This window comes from Eleutherodactylus coqui, chromosome 10 (genome assembly GCF_035609145.1).
Source record: "Eleutherodactylus coqui strain aEleCoq1 chromosome 10, aEleCoq1.hap1, whole genome shotgun sequence".
NCBI classification, from domain to species: domain Eukaryota; kingdom Metazoa; phylum Chordata; class Amphibia; order Anura; family Eleutherodactylidae; genus Eleutherodactylus; species Eleutherodactylus coqui.
In genome coordinates, this window is record NC_089846.1 from 137,622,371 (window position 1) to 137,638,120 (window position 15,750).

Sequence of the window (15,750 nt, forward strand, 5' to 3'; positions counted from 1 at the left end):
AGAAGCCGCCCTTTATAGCGGATCCTGCCCCTTGCTGACAGACATGTTCCTGTGCGGAATCCTTCTCCTGCTTCCACATTCTCTACTCTGATATATGCAGAGGGCTTAGCCTTTCTTGGTAAGTAGTGGATTCAAAGGTTTTTATACTTACAGCGTATAATGCCACTTTTCTCAGATGTGATAACAGAACGGGAATGGGCGATCGCCTTGGAACCAGATCCAACAACTCAAAGGCATATTAACGATGTAAGGAGCTTCTACTAAAAAGTCACAGCGCAGAACTGGAATCGGAGCAAGCGGGAGTCTTCAGAAGGCTGTGCATGCACTGCAAGGGATGGAAGGGAAGGCGTGCGCACTCATCTGAAAATAGTCTGGTGTGCGTGCCGTCTTCACGGGGTGCAGTATATATTTATTACACACACTGCGGTTTTTTTATATGCGATTATCAATGGGACTTTCTAATGTTAAAAACGCATCGTACAAAAATAGCAAAGTGCCAACTTGTCATGTGTTTTTAACATTAGAAAGTCCCATTGACATTTGCGTTAAAAAAAACCCAAGTGAGTGGGAGCCCTTATAAACATTGTTGGGTTCCCTTAAGAACTGGGAGGTATGTGGGGACTTGTGGGTTATCTGTCACCATTTTAATTAATTAAAGGGGTTTTCCATGGAGAATACTACTGATGACCTATCCTCATTAGTCGATCGGCTGGGGTCCGTCGCTTGGGACCCCGACCGATCAGCTGAGCACCACAAATACACAGAGGTGGCGCATAGTGTAAGCTCTCACCTACGAGCTGAAGTCAGGTAGCCGGCTCAAGGTTGACTCATCCTTCTGAGGTCAGTAAAATGAGAACCCAGCTTGGTGGGGGGTAATAAATAATAATTACCTGAAAGCGCTGAGGAATAAGTTGGCGCTATACAAATACTAAGATTTTAAAGGTTGTAGTGGAAGCATTGATTTTAATGAGAGCTGTGCCTGCAGTTACAAGCACCGGCCACTAGCCGTGCAGAGACTTAGGGCGCCTACCCACTTGCGTTGCCGATTTTTGCGTGTGATTGCGCGTTTTTCGCGGCGTTTTTTGCAGCCCTCCATTGACAATCATGGGTGCATTAAGAGAAAAATAAGGACACATATGCAACTGACAGTTCCTATGTGAAAAAAAACCCACGAAACGGAAAAAAAACCCCAGATGGACAAGAACACATTCTATACTAATTGCTCTTGAGAAAAAATGCAAAACATCACAGGAAAAAAAATCGCAAGTGGGTAGGCGCCCTTATGCTGCTTCAGCTCCGACCTCTGTGTATTTGCAGCGCTGACAGCATGAGCCCGTTCCGCTGATCGGTCAGGGTCCCGAGTGATGGACCCCAGCCAATCAACTACTGATGACCTATCCTGAAGACAGGTAATCAGTAATATCCTCCCTGGAAAACCCCTTTAATTTCACAAATGTTTCACCAATACGTATGTGTAGAAAACTAAACTCTATTTCTAAAACACTTTTAATTTCTCCAAAACATAAATATTTATAAAATTATTCAGGTAGTATAAACAAGAAAATAAAATCCACCCCAAAAATAAGCCCTAGCCTAATTTTGGGGAGGCTTGAAATATAAGCCCTACCCCAAAAATTAGCCCTAGTTATGTTACAGAAAAAATACATGACCTAGCCAGCTCGGTCCAGGTCCCACCCGCTGCTCTCTAGAGGTTCGGCGCGGTTCCTGCAGTCCTCAGCCGCTCATACAACATCACTTCCTGGTTATGGGATTCATAAATCCCGCCTCCAGGAAGCGTTTGCATTGACTGGTTCTTAAATCGCTGCTCAGCCAATCAATGCAGCACTGGATAAACCAATGCGATGGCTGTGATTGGCCGTGGCTCAGCCAATTCATAAATCCCGTCTTTACAAGCGATGACTGTTTATTGATTCTTCCACCGCTGTGCAGCCAATCAATGCAATACTGGATCAACCAATCAGAGCCATTGCATTGGTTCATGTGGTTCAAGTGATGTTGTACGAGTGGCCGAGGATTGTGGGCAGTGCGTCGGAGCTGAGGAGAGCAGCAGAAGGGACCTGGACCGAACCTGCTAGGTAAGTATAACAAGACCTTCCCCCCATAAATAAGAACTAGCACCTCTTTTGGTGCAAAAATTAATATAAGACTGTGATAGACATGATGATTAGTCAGTATAAAATGTCTATTGATTTGTATAAACCAAATGTATTATGCTATTGTAATGACTTTTAGCTCTGTGGAGTTTAATGGACACACAATCTAATCATGGTATTTGCTCTTAGTACATAAGTTGCACAAACAGCCTCTAAGAGTTAAAGGTCATAGTGTTATATGTATACTTGTCCAATACTGAGTGTTTTCCCAGTCCTTCCCCATCCCCCCACACAGAATTTTCTTCAACAAAGAGATATCTACTTTCAGTTTCAGGTTCGAGCACGTTTGTAAGACAAAGACTTGCTTATACATTGGACTTGAGAGAAGGTGGGCAGGAAGGAGGGGGGATTCTATATGATCCGACAAATGAGAATCCTATATGTTACTGATGTAACCTGTTGCACGCCCATTAAAGGGCAGGTGTTATCCTTTACAATAAAAGGGGCCGTCTGGGTGTCTCTGCCCAGAGAGCCATTTTGGATATGAGATTGATCGCTTGTGTCTGATCTGGTCGACAATGTGTGCACACTATACAATTTGGAAGCTACAAAATACCCCGAAACCTGCTGGAGAAAACCATATCCAGATCAGTGGCGTCTCCTGGGTGGACCGAGTTAGAGATTTTGATTTCTTTCATTCTGGAAAAATACAGAGATCGGCAGATAGCACGCAGAACTCAGGGGCCCGAAAATCTACAGAACACGGTAAGATTGCTTTATGAAAACCTATAGATGTGAGCTGAATTCTGACTGCTCATCTGCCTGTTTCTGATCCAGAATGATAAATCAATGAAAGGCAGGTAATATAGTTCTTTCTTACTCGGAAAAAAACACCGTTTTAACCTGCTTAGGGCTCAGTCAGACGGGCGTTTTTAGCCGCGATTTGCGCATGCGCATGCGTCCGGCGATTTTTTAAAACCATTGCTTTGCAATGGTATCGGACACATGAGCGCTTTTTATGCGCTCGTCCGATAAATTATAGAACAAAAAAAAAAAAAAAAAAATCGCAGATCGCACCTATCTGCGATCTGCGATTCCTGTTCTCTTCTGTATATGCGCTCAATGGGGCCGGCGGCAGCAGCGCCGACCCCATTGAGAACATATAGAAGACAAATCATTCTTCTCTGCCACAGCTGTGACAGAGAAGAACGATGTTTGCCCATTGAATTCAATGGAGCGGCAATACAGCCTCTCCATTGAAAGCAATGGGCTGCCGGCGTGCGCTGGGTGAATTGTCGGGAAGGGGTTAAATATATAAACCCTTCCCTGCAATTCATCCTAAAATGTGTTAGAATTAAAAAAAAAAATTGTATACTCACCTTTCCGCTGCAGCCGGAGTCCAGCCGCGGCCGCTGTCAGTTCTCCTGGACTGCTTCTCGGCACTATTCAGCCGGCGGGGCTTTAAAATCCCCGCCTGCTGAATGATCTGCCTCTGATTGGTCACAGCCTGACCAATCAGAGGCCGGTTTCACTCACACACCCATTCATGAATTCATGAATGGGTGAGTGACTGCTGCCTCTCAGCGCTGAGCCAATCAGGGGCAGGTCTGACTCACATCCATTCATGAATGGGTGTGAGTGAGGCATGCCTCTGATTGGCTCAGCGCTGAGCCAATCAGGGGGCAGGTCTGACTCACACCCCCTTCACACCCACTGCAGGACGGCCGCTCGGAGCTCCGGCTGCCGGCAGGTGAGTATACAATTTTTTTTATTTTTACACATTTTAGGATGAATTGCAGGTGAGGGCTTTTGTCAATGTGCAAAGTTTTTACCACTGACTCATGCCATCAGTATCTTTTCTTCTTTCTTCCACGGCTTGAGGGCCGCTGCCTTTGCTATGCTGTCAGCGAGGGTGTCGTCTCTCGCCTCTCCAGTGTAGGAATCGGTGCGAACTCTCAACTTTGTCAGGTAGAAATAGGGCCTCCATGCGACTCTGTACCGCTGCACCATTCTCAATTGGTTGTCCTGCTTAAGGTAAAAACTGTCTGGCCTTCCATATTGGGCCGTAATCATGAGCTATGCCAAATGCATACCAGGAGTCAGTGTAAAGGGTTGCCGGTCTTACCTCTCGCCACTCCACTCGCCTCAGTGAGGGCCTTCAATTCCGCTTCTTGTACTGAGACATGCGGAGGCAGAGCTTCTGCTTCTAGGACATCTTGTTGTGTGACCACTGCATATCCGATGTGGAGTCATCAATCCTCACCCTGGTACCATCTGCAAAAAGCTCAACATATGCATTATCAACAGAGGTTCTGGTAACTGTTTGCATACCTGCAGTTTCTTAGTGTATTAGTACTAAATAATTGTGCTGATGTTCTATTTCACATGGCTCGGAATTTTGTAGTTATTTTTTATTTTATTTTTTTTAAACCCAATAGCTGATCTACAACACCTAGATCATCTATGACCCAGATCACCTATGCCTCCCCCCTTTTGAACCGGAATACTCAATGGAAAAAGAGTAATTGCGTTCAAAGTAGTACAAGTTGAAAAAGGAAACCAAGAGGCACAAAAACAAGCACTTTGTAGGTCAAGGTGACATTGTATGCAGCGAAGTCTGAGCGAAAATATCCTTTAGATTTTTTTTTTCAGGTCGCAGTTAACATTTTTTAACACAAGGGGGCGCAACACAAGTAAAATTTTACGTCACTCAGTGTAATAGTATTTCAGGGAACGTCCAGCGTTTAACTTTTACTCTCCTGTCGGAATATAATTATAGCTTCAGTGTAGACTGACACTAGAATATACAAAAGACTTAAGGAAAAACTAAAGAATACGGATGAATTAACATCCTACTCTGGGCAATTTAGTCCCTCTTTCTTCACATAAAAAGTAAAATTACTTAATCAAATTGCGTGAAAAAAGTTTGCTGGGTGACTATAGGGAAATTATTCCATCTGTAGGAGCCTTCTGTAACATCATCTGTCTGAGCATCCATTGGAGAAGTGGGCAGTGGAAAACAGAGCCCCTGGGAACATGAGAGAGCGTCCCCTGTCATGTATTCCTGGCCTCTGTCCCCCATGCATCAACTCCAATCTGTTACGGCACTCTGCCCCCCGAGTGCCAGTTGGGGTGCCCTGATCTCCTGCACCCCACTGTCCCTGCCTACTTGCCTCGGCCCTGGCTAACCCCAGGCGGACAACTGGGCGGCAGTCCCTGCACTGGCTAGGGACCTGGCGACTGCCTAGATGGAACTACTAACAGGGGACAGAGTGCCGACAGAAGAGGCAGGTGTAACAGACCAACAAAACTACTAGGTGAATCAAGGCTGGAGGTGTAGCTCTCAGGCAAACGAAAAGATACTGACAAGCAACTAGGACAGACTAGAATAGACCTGACTAGAGGCTAGCAGAACCAATAACTGGCAGTGAGTTCAGGTCACTGCCAGCCTTTTAACTAAAAGCCTCCGCCCCGGGGCGGAGAGTGGGAGGAGCCGACTCTCCCACTGTTGCATAAGGGAGGTGGATGAGAGCGGGCGGCACCCTACGGGCGGACACGCCCACGCCGCAGCACGCTGGCTGCTCCACGCTGCTGCCCGCTGGCTGCTCCACGCCGCCGAGAGATCCCTGACAGCACCGCTCCGGGACGCCGAAGCCGACCTCGGAGCGGCGCGCGCCGGCCGCGGGACCCAGCGCCGCCCTGCATGGTAACATTACCCCCCCTCTGACGGGGGACCTCCGGGCGCCCGGAAACTCGACCAGGCTTATCTGGAAAACGACGGTGGAACCGCCGTACCAACACGGGAGCATGAACATCACATGCGGCCACCCAGGAATGATCTTCTGGTGGAAAACCCTTCTAGGCCACCAAGTATTGTAGGATTCCTCGACACCGACGAGAGTCCAGTATCTCCTGGACCTCGTATTCGACTTCATCCCGGACCAGGGTGGGCGGAGGGGGACCGGAGGTGGGTATCACCGAAGGGACAAAAGGTTTCAGCAGCGACTTATGGAATACCCTGTGAACCCTCCATGTGGCTGGCAACCCCAGCTCGTAGGCGAGTGGGTTCACCACACGTGTGATGGCAAACGGCCCCACGTAACGTGGCGCCAGCTTCAAGGACGGGACCCGCAATTTGAGATTTTTAGAAGACAGGTATACCTTCTGTCCCACCCTGTAAGGTTCAGACACAGACAAACTCTTCCCACTGCGCAACTGCATACGGGCCCCCGCTGCCTCCAAGTTTCTCTGCACCTCTTTCCATACTCCCCGAAGCGTATCTGTGGCGTCATCAGCTGCCGGACAGAGCGACGGAGTAGGGATTGCTGTAAGGAAGCGAGGATGCTGACCGTATACACTAAAAAATGGAGACACCCCAGTAGAAGAACAAAGGCGGTTGTTTAGTGCAAACTCTGCCAACGGCAGGAACTCTGCCCACTGGTAAGCCTTTTCGCTAGCAAACAACCGTAAATATTGCATCAAGTCTTGGTTCTTCCGCTCAGTCTGACCATTAGTCTGCGGGTGGAACGCTGACGAGAAGGAAAGCGACGTTCCCAGGTTTCTGCAGAAGGCACGCCAAAACTGCGACACAAACTGAACCCCGCGATCAGATACAATATTTTGGGGAACCCCATGTAGGCGAATTATTTCCTTTACAAAAATCGTGGCGAATTCTTTTGCCGAGGGTAGCTTTTTTAACGCCACAAAATGTGCCATCTTTGAGAACCGGTCGACCACCACTAAGATAGTGGTGCACTTCTGGGATTCTGGTAGGTCAGTGATGAAATCTACTGATAAGTGAGACCAGGGACTGGAAGGAACCGGTAGTGGTCTCAGAGGACCCTCCGGAGGACGCCGCCGACTCTTATTGCGAGCACAGACCGAGCAACCCCTCACAAAGTTGCGGATCTCCTGAGACATGCCTGGCCACCAGAAGTATCGGGAGCAAAGCTCCAGGGTCCCCTGGAACCCTGGATGCCCGGCGAGAGCCGACGAGTGGGACTCATCCATGACTCTAGGGCGTAGGGTCTCTGGCACAAACCATCTGCCCTCCGGCACCCCTGACGGAGCCTCCTGCTGAGCATCCTGTAGTTGAGGGACGAAGTTAGACTCTAACGCTGCCACCACCACGCCGGGGGCTAAGATATTCTCGGGAGTCATGGTCCCACTGTCTGGTACCCCGAAACTCCGTGACAGGGCGTCCGCCTTCACGTTCTTCTCTCCGGGGATATATGTCACGACGAAGTTAAACCTGGCGAAGAACAACGCCTACCTGGCTTGACGAGCAGTGAGTCTTTTCGCATTGGCGAGATATACCAGATTCTTGTGATCAGTATATACGGTAATTGGGTGTCTAGCACCCTCAAGATGGTGTCGCCACTCTTCCAGAGCCCATTTGATAGCCAACAATTCACGGTTACCCACGTCGTAGTTGCGCTCTGCTGAATTGAACTTTCGCGAAAAGAACGCACATGGGCTATAGCCAGACCTCCCACTGACTTCCTGCGACAATACAGCTCCTGTCCCCACTTCCGACGCGTCTACCTCAATAAAAAAGGGTAGTCGTGCGTCCGGCTGTATTAGCACCGGGGCAGTCGTGAATGCCTTTTTTAGACGGCTAAAGGCCTCAAGGGCTGCAGGCGACCATTTACCCAAGTCAGCCCCCTTCTTAGTCAGGTCGGTCAGAGGTTGAGCAATAACTGAGTAATTTCTAATGAATTTGCGGTAGAAATTTGCAAAACCTAAGAACCGCTGGAGAGCCTTGAGGTTGTCGGGTCTGACCCATTGGGAGATTGCTGCTACTTTATCAGACTCCATCTGAATCTCTGTGGGTGAGATTACATAACCCAGGAAGGATACTTGTTTAGAGCCAAATGTACATTTCTCTAATTTGACAAAAAGTTGATACTCGCGCAAACGGGTCAGGACCAACCTCAGGTGCCGCACATGTGAGTCCCAGTCAGGTGAGTACACCAGGATGTCGTCCAGATAGATGACCAGAAATACCCCCAGGAAGTCGTGGAAGACTGCGTTCATAAAGCCCTGAAACACAGCGGGGGCATTACAGAGTCCAAAAGGCATGACCAGACATTCAAAATGTCCTAACGGGGTGTTGAACGCTGTCTTCCATTCATCTCCCTCTCTGATGCGAATTAAATTGTAAGCCCCCCTTAAAGGAGATGTCCCGAGGCAGCAAGTGGGTCTATACACTTCTGTATGGCCATAATAATGCACTTTGTAATGTACATTGTGCATTAATTATGAGCCATACAGAAGTTATAAAAAGTTTTATACTTACCTGCTCCGTTGCTAGCGTCCTCGTCTCCATGGTGCCGACTAATTTTCGCCCTCCGATGGCCAAATTAGCCGCGCTTGCGCAGTCCGGGTCTTCTCCTCTTCTCTATGGGGCTCCGTGTAGCTCCGTGTAGCTCCGCCCCGTCACGTGCCGATTCCAGCCAATCAGGAGGCTGGAATCGGCAATGGACCGCACAGAAGCCCTGCGGTCCATGAAGATAGAGGATCCCGGCGGCCATCTTCAGCAGGTGAGTATGAAGACGCCGGACCGCCGGGATTCAGGTAAGCGCTGTGCGGGTGGTTTTTTTAACCCCTGCATCGGGGTTGTCTCGCACCGAACGGGGGGGGGGTTTAAAAAAAAAAAAACCCGTTTCGGCGCGGGACATCTCCTTTAAGTCCAGTTTGGAGAACCAGTGAGCCCCTACCACCTGATTCAACAAGTCAGGAATTAGGGGCAAGGAGCACTGGTTCTTCACAGTGATTTTATTCAAGGCCCGATAATCCACACAAGGCCTTAGTGTCCCGTCCTTCTTCTCTACAAAGAAGAGACCTGCCCCGGCAGGGGACCTGGACGGCCGGATATGTCGGTTGGCCAGAGCTTCCGAGACATAGGACTTGAGGGCTTCATGCTCACGACCTGACAGATTGAAAATGGCTCCCTTAGGGATGGGACCGTCGGGAATCAGGTCGATACCACAGTCCCACTCCCTATGAGGGGGCAGAGCCTTAGACAGTTGTTTGGAGAATACATCCTGAAAGTTTGACAAATACTCCGGAATGAGCACCGTATCTGCGGAGCACACAGCTATGGTAGACAGGTGATTGTGACACGATGACCCCCAATGAGTCAATTCCCGGGTGGACCAATCAAATTGGGGGTTGTGCAGTGCCAACCAGGGCATACCAAGCCCCACATCAACCGACATTTTTTCCATAACCAAGAAAGACAGTTCTTCCGAGTGGAGGACCCCCACCGTGAACTGTAACCTTGGGGTCCTCCATCGTACCAAGCCTGTAGAGAGAGGGGTAGCATCAATGCTGGTAAAATGAATTGGCGTCTTCAACGCCACAAATTCCGCCATCAGAGAACAGACAAAACTCAGACTTATCAAGTTAGCGGCTGCTCCGGAATCAATAAACGCCCGCCCTGATCGGAAAAAATCCCAGAATCTCACATGACACGGTACCAAAAGTTTAGGAAGTACCTGAAGTCCTAGGCGATCCTCCCTGCAATCGCCTAGGACTCGGAGTTTTCCGCCGGTTCCGGCTGCGGGCGTTGAGACCTCAGTGGGCAGGTTATCACCCGATGTCCAGCTTTCCCGCAGTAGAGGCAGAGGCGATGCAACAAACGGATCCGGCGTCGCTCTTTGGGGTCCAGCGGGTCCACCTCCATCGGCTCGGGCGCAGAGACTGGTAAGGAGGAGGAGGGACCAGGGCCACTGACCTCCCTGACTCTACGGGTCTGCCTGTCCTGCTTCCTAGACCTGAGCCTCCTATCTGCTCTCACCGCTAGCTCCATAGCCTCCCTTAAGGACCCGGGAACGGGATGGGAAATTAACAGGTCTTTAACTGCGTCCGAGAGGCCCTGCAGAAAAACGTCCTTCAGCGCGCTATCGTTCCATGTCGTATCCCCCACATAGCGTCTGAAGTTGGAGCAATAATCCTCCACACACGACGACCCCTGCCGCAGCGCCAACAACCGTGAAACCGCCAACCCCGCTCGGTCCGGTTCGTCGAAGATACCCCCGAGTTCCTGAAAAAAGGAGTCCACGGACTGCAGGCAGGAGGAACCCTCGGGGATGGAGAAAGCCCATGTCTGGGCCGAACCCCGCAGCAGGGACATTATCAGCCCGACCCTCTGAGCCTCCGACCCGGAAGAACGGGGACGCATGCGAAAAAACAGGCGACACGCCTGTCGGAAGACAAAAAACTTGTTCCTCTCCCCAGAAAACACCTCGGGAAGAGGGCACTTGGGTTCGGGGCTGGTTGAGGCGTCCGACCCCTGCGACACCCCCCGCTGCTCCTGGGCCACCATGCGGGCGGATAAATCCTGGATCACAGGCACCAGGGCCTGCAGCTGGTTCGTGAGGGAACTGATCGCCTCCATGACAAACGGTTTTAAAGGGCCAGTTATTATGTTACGGCACTCTGCCCCCCGAGTGCCAGTTGGGGTGCCCTGATCTCCTGCACCCCACTGTCCCTGCCTACTTGCCTCGGCCCTGGCTAACCCCAGGCGGACAACTGGGCGGCAGTCCCTGCACTGGCTAGGGACCTGGCGACTGCCTAGATGGAACTACTAACAGGGGACAGAGTGCCGACAGAAGAGGCAGGTGTAACAGACCAACAAAACTACTAGGTGAATCAAGGCTGGAGGTGTAGCTCTCAGGCAAACGAAAAGATACTGACAAGCAACTAGGACAGACTAGAATAGACCTGACTAGAGGCTAGCAGAACCAATAACTGGCAGTGAGTTCAGGTCACTGCCAGCCTTTTAACTAAAAGCCTCCGCCCCGGGGCGGAGAGTGGGAGGAGCCGACTCTCCCACTGTTGCATAAGGGAGGTGGATGAGAGCGGGCGGCACCCTACGGGCGGACACGCCCACGCCGCAGCACGCTGGCTGCTCCACGCTGCTGCCCGCTGGCTGCTCCACGCCGCCGAGAGATCCCTGACAGCACCGCTCCGGGACGCCGAAGCCGACCTCGGAGCGGCGCGCGCCGGCCGCGGGACCCAGCGCCGCCCTGCATGGTAACATTACCCCCCCTCTGACGGGGGACCTCCGGGCGCCCGGAAACTCGACCAGGCTTATCTGGAAAACGACGGTGGAACCGCCGTACCAACACGGGAGCATGAACATCACATGCGGCCACCCAGGAATGATCTTCTGGTGGAAAACCCTTCCAGGCCACCAAGTATTGTAGGATTCCTCGACACCGACGAGAGTCCAGTATCTCCTGGACCTCGTATTCGACTTCATCCCGGACCAGGGTGGGCGGAGGGGGACCGGAGGTGGGTATCACCGAAGGGACAAAAGGTTTCAGCAGCGACTTATGGAATACCCTGTGAACCCTCCATGTGGCTGGCAACCCCAGCTCGTAGGCGAGTGGGTTCACCACACGTGTGATGGCAAACGGCCCCACGTAACGTGGCGCCAGCTTCAAGGACGGGACCCGCAATTTGAGATTTTTAGAAGACAGGTATACCTTCTGTCCCACCCTGTAAGGTTCAGACACAGACAAACTCTTCCCACTGCGCAACTGCATACGGGCCCCCGCTGCCTCCAAGTTTCTCTGCACCTCTTTCCATACTCCCCGAAGCGTATCTGTGGCGTCATCAGCTGCCGGACAGAGCGACGGAGTAGGGATTGCTGTAAGGAAGCGAGGATGCTGACCGTATACACTAAAAAATGGAGACACCCCAGTAGAAGAACAAAGGCGGTTGTTTAGTGCAAACTCTGCCAACGGCAGGAACTCTGCCCACTGGTAAGCCTTTTCGCTAGCAAACAACCGTAAATATTGCATCAAGTCTTGGTTCTTCCGCTCAGTCTGACCATTAGTCTGCGGGTGGAACGCTGACGAGAAGGAAAGCGACGTTCCCAGGTTTCTGCAGAAGGCACGCCAAAACTGCGACACAAACTGAACCCCGCGATCAGATACAATATTTTGGGGAACCCCATGTAGGCGAATTATTTCCTTTACAAAAATCGTGGCGAATTCTTTTGCCGAGGGTAGCTTTTTTAACGCCACAAAATGTGCCATCTTTGAGAACCGGTCGACCACCACTAAGATAGTGGTGCACTTCTGGGATTCTGGTAGGTCAGTGATGAAATCTACTGATAAGTGAGACCAGGGACTGGAAGGTGTAGCTCTCAGGCAAACGAAAAGATACTGACAAGCAACTAGGACAGACTAGAATAGACCTGACTAGAGGCTAGCAGAACCAATAACTGGCAGTGAGTTCAGGTCACTGCCAGCCTTTTAACTAAAAGCCTCCGCCCCGGGGCGGAGAGTGGGAGGAGCCGACTCTCCCACTGTTGCATAAGGGAGGTGGATGAGAGCGGGCGGCACCCTACGGGCGGACACGCCCACGCCGCAGCACGCTGGCTGCTCCACGCTGCTGCCCGCTGGCTGCTCCACGCCGCCGAGAGATCCCTGACAGCACCGCTCTGGGACGCCGATGCCGACCTCGGAGCGGCGCGCGCCGGCCGCGGGACCCAGCGCCGCCCTGCATGGTAACACAATCTTCCATACACTATAAACCAGCTTAGTCATCTACTATGTCCCAAGCTGCATCTTCACAAAGGTTTGTTTCCCTGAACTTATCACACATCCAAAGTGGCCACATCTTGGAGTGTAACAAAGTCCGGTCAAACAAGACCTTGCTTCAGACAATCATGAGGTTAGCACTGGATACAGTGGCATTGGGGAATATAGGCCTCCCAAGTGCAGCAAAATGGCCGCCAGAGGCAGAAAGGGGCGGGGCTACAAATCTCCCAGGTGAGGCAAGATGGCTGCTGGAGGAAGGGGCGGGGCCAAGTCCTGTCCCGGATGGGGAGGGACCGGAAGTAACATCACACACCCTGAAAGTGAGCACATGGGGGGAAGTAACTTCAGGGTGGGGGCAGGGCTCACCACATTTACTGCAGAGTCACACTATGTGGGGTTGTAAACATTGCAAGCGCGGCCGCCATTACAGGGAGGGGCTGTAGTCAACACAAAGGCATTACATTGTTCATAAGCAATACACATACCCCCCTACATGCTTTCCCCTCTTGAATCTCTTAACTACGTTATACCTCCTCCTAGCAATCTAAAAACACCTTTCTTTCTGCTGGGCTTCCTGCTCATCTTCTGAAAACTTTCTACAATCTATCTTACCATACTTATTTCTGCTTATCTGTCCATAACCTGACATTTCTTTCTGCAACTTTTCCTGGTCCTTTTCTTTGTAAAACGTTTCTACATGTTTTGCATATTCCAAAACATCCTGTACTGATCCCTCATTCTATTCTACCTGCTTATTCTATCCTATTCGAAGTTTCTGGACACAGTAGTGTTTCTCTTGTAAAATCTGCTTTCTTCAAATCCTTCCAATATAACCTCTCTTTCCCACTCAGATTACAATGCACATTAATTCTACAAAACACAAGACAAAGGGAACGGAAGGGTTAATTGAGAAAAGCTTTCAGTGGTGTAACTTCAGTCCACTCTCTTATCAGCAACCCTCCCCCAATAATAAACACTGCACATTCTTTCTATAATACCAAACAGACGGGATTACTGGAGAATACCCACAACGGCTCAAGGTATATATCTCATCTACCTTTATATCAACCCACCATCTACTAGTAATCCCCAAGAGCACTCCTTGTACATGATCTAGACAGGACATTTAGCTATACACAGAGACTGACGATTATTTTCAATGACCAAAACTTCAACAATGTCCTGGAGACGTCGGCCGTCACAAAGCACGGCTATAATTCCCGCGTATATACCTTTTCACATATGAGAACATAACACGCTCAATCATACGGGTAAATATGCGTATCATAAATCTTCCTAACCTCACACTAGTTACCTAGGAGTAAGTGTCTCTCTCTCTGGCGTGCTCCCTCAGACTTAAACAGCCGAGTCCGCCCTTCTGACACATTAACCCTCACAGAATTTGTCTCTTGGTCTTGTATACACAATTTTTAAACGTCTCAGACATAATATACACAGCATACAAAATACCCCTTAAGGCCTTAGTCAGACGGGCGTTTTTTCGCGTGATTTGCGGATCGCATGACGGATGCGCATCCGCAAATCGCGTGACCGTTGCGCGCAAGTTGCCCGCAAATCGCCTGAAAATCTGCTCCTAGCCGCGTTTCATTAGAAACGGGCCGGAGCTGTCCAGTGCATTGCATTCAATGGAGACGGCAATACAGCGACTTCTAGGTTCTCTGTAGCTGCTGCATCATTTGTCCAGTTTAGCATGATCTATGCCATGGGTGAGACAGGGCAGAAGTAAATTTGCCACACCACACTTGCCGGAACCACTCTACCCATTTCAGGGATTGCAAATTGACTACGTTCAGCTCCCACTTGTTGGGAAGTATGAATACGTGCTTGTTGTTGTTGATGTCTTTGCAGGTTGGAGGCCGACCCTGTTACCAAGGCAAACAAGTAGGTAACCGCAAAGAAGCTCATGAACGAGGTAAACTGTGAATATGGGGTACCAGAAGTGATTCAGAGTCAGACAGAGGTACAAACTTCGCAGGTGAATGTAACATGTCATGTCTGCTCTGGGTGTATCCCAGGCCTTTTACATACTGTACCATCTTTAGAGTAGTGGAAAGGTGGAGAGACTTAGTGGCACGCTAAAAAGTAAGATACTTAAAAATGACACCACTTTGGAAAGACTGTCATCCAATAGCCTTATACAGTGTTAGATATGAACCCAGGGGGGATCATACATTATCTCCCTACGAGATTGTTTGGGCTAGCCCCAAGGCTAGGTCGTTACTATCCTCAGTAGTTACAATTACAATCTGATGTGTTGACTAATTATGTGATTGCCGTTGTTAAAGAACTAACCAAAGCCTATGCACAGGTGTTCTCTTCCAGACTCAGAGGCAGACACTGGGACACATATCTTGCAGCCTGGGGATTGGGTGTGCGTCAAGAAGTTCCCCAGGAAGCACCCTCCTGAGCCCCGATTTGATGGCCCCTACCAGGTGCTTCTGACTACTGCCACAGCTGTGAAACTAGCCGAAAGACTTACATGGATCCATGCTTCATACTGTAAGAAAGCTTCAGATCCAGGAGACCAGTCTTAGTTGTGCCAAGGACATTACTCTGGTTAGGGCTAGTGAGAGAGGAGGGTGGCAACTGGAATCCTTAGTCGGAAGAATATGAGGGTATGGTTACCTTCTGGTATAACTCGTTCAATGCTCAAGTAGCCGCATATTCCTTCGACTATTGTACTGTGGTCCCGTGTCTAGGCGCAAGATCCCACCGCAGGCCAGATTTAGCTCAGTCCAGCTGGTTATATGACTTATATACCCGGGGAATACAATATGTTTGCGCCACTGATAACGTCTGGGGAGAAGACTGCCGTTATTGGGGATTAGTGGGATGGAACACAGGAATAGACTGGTCCTATAAACCGCGAAGTGCCTTAAATAAGAAAGATAAGAGCGGGAAATCCCTAATTAGTCGTATAACCCTCCTTGAAAATAATAAGGACAGCAGGTATTGGAAGGCTGAATTTAGTATGTTGCTTGGTTTTAATGCGGTTTTTACACTAACCTAGGAGATCCAAGCCGGGGGGACGGGGAGACTTATAGTCTGGGGACATACCG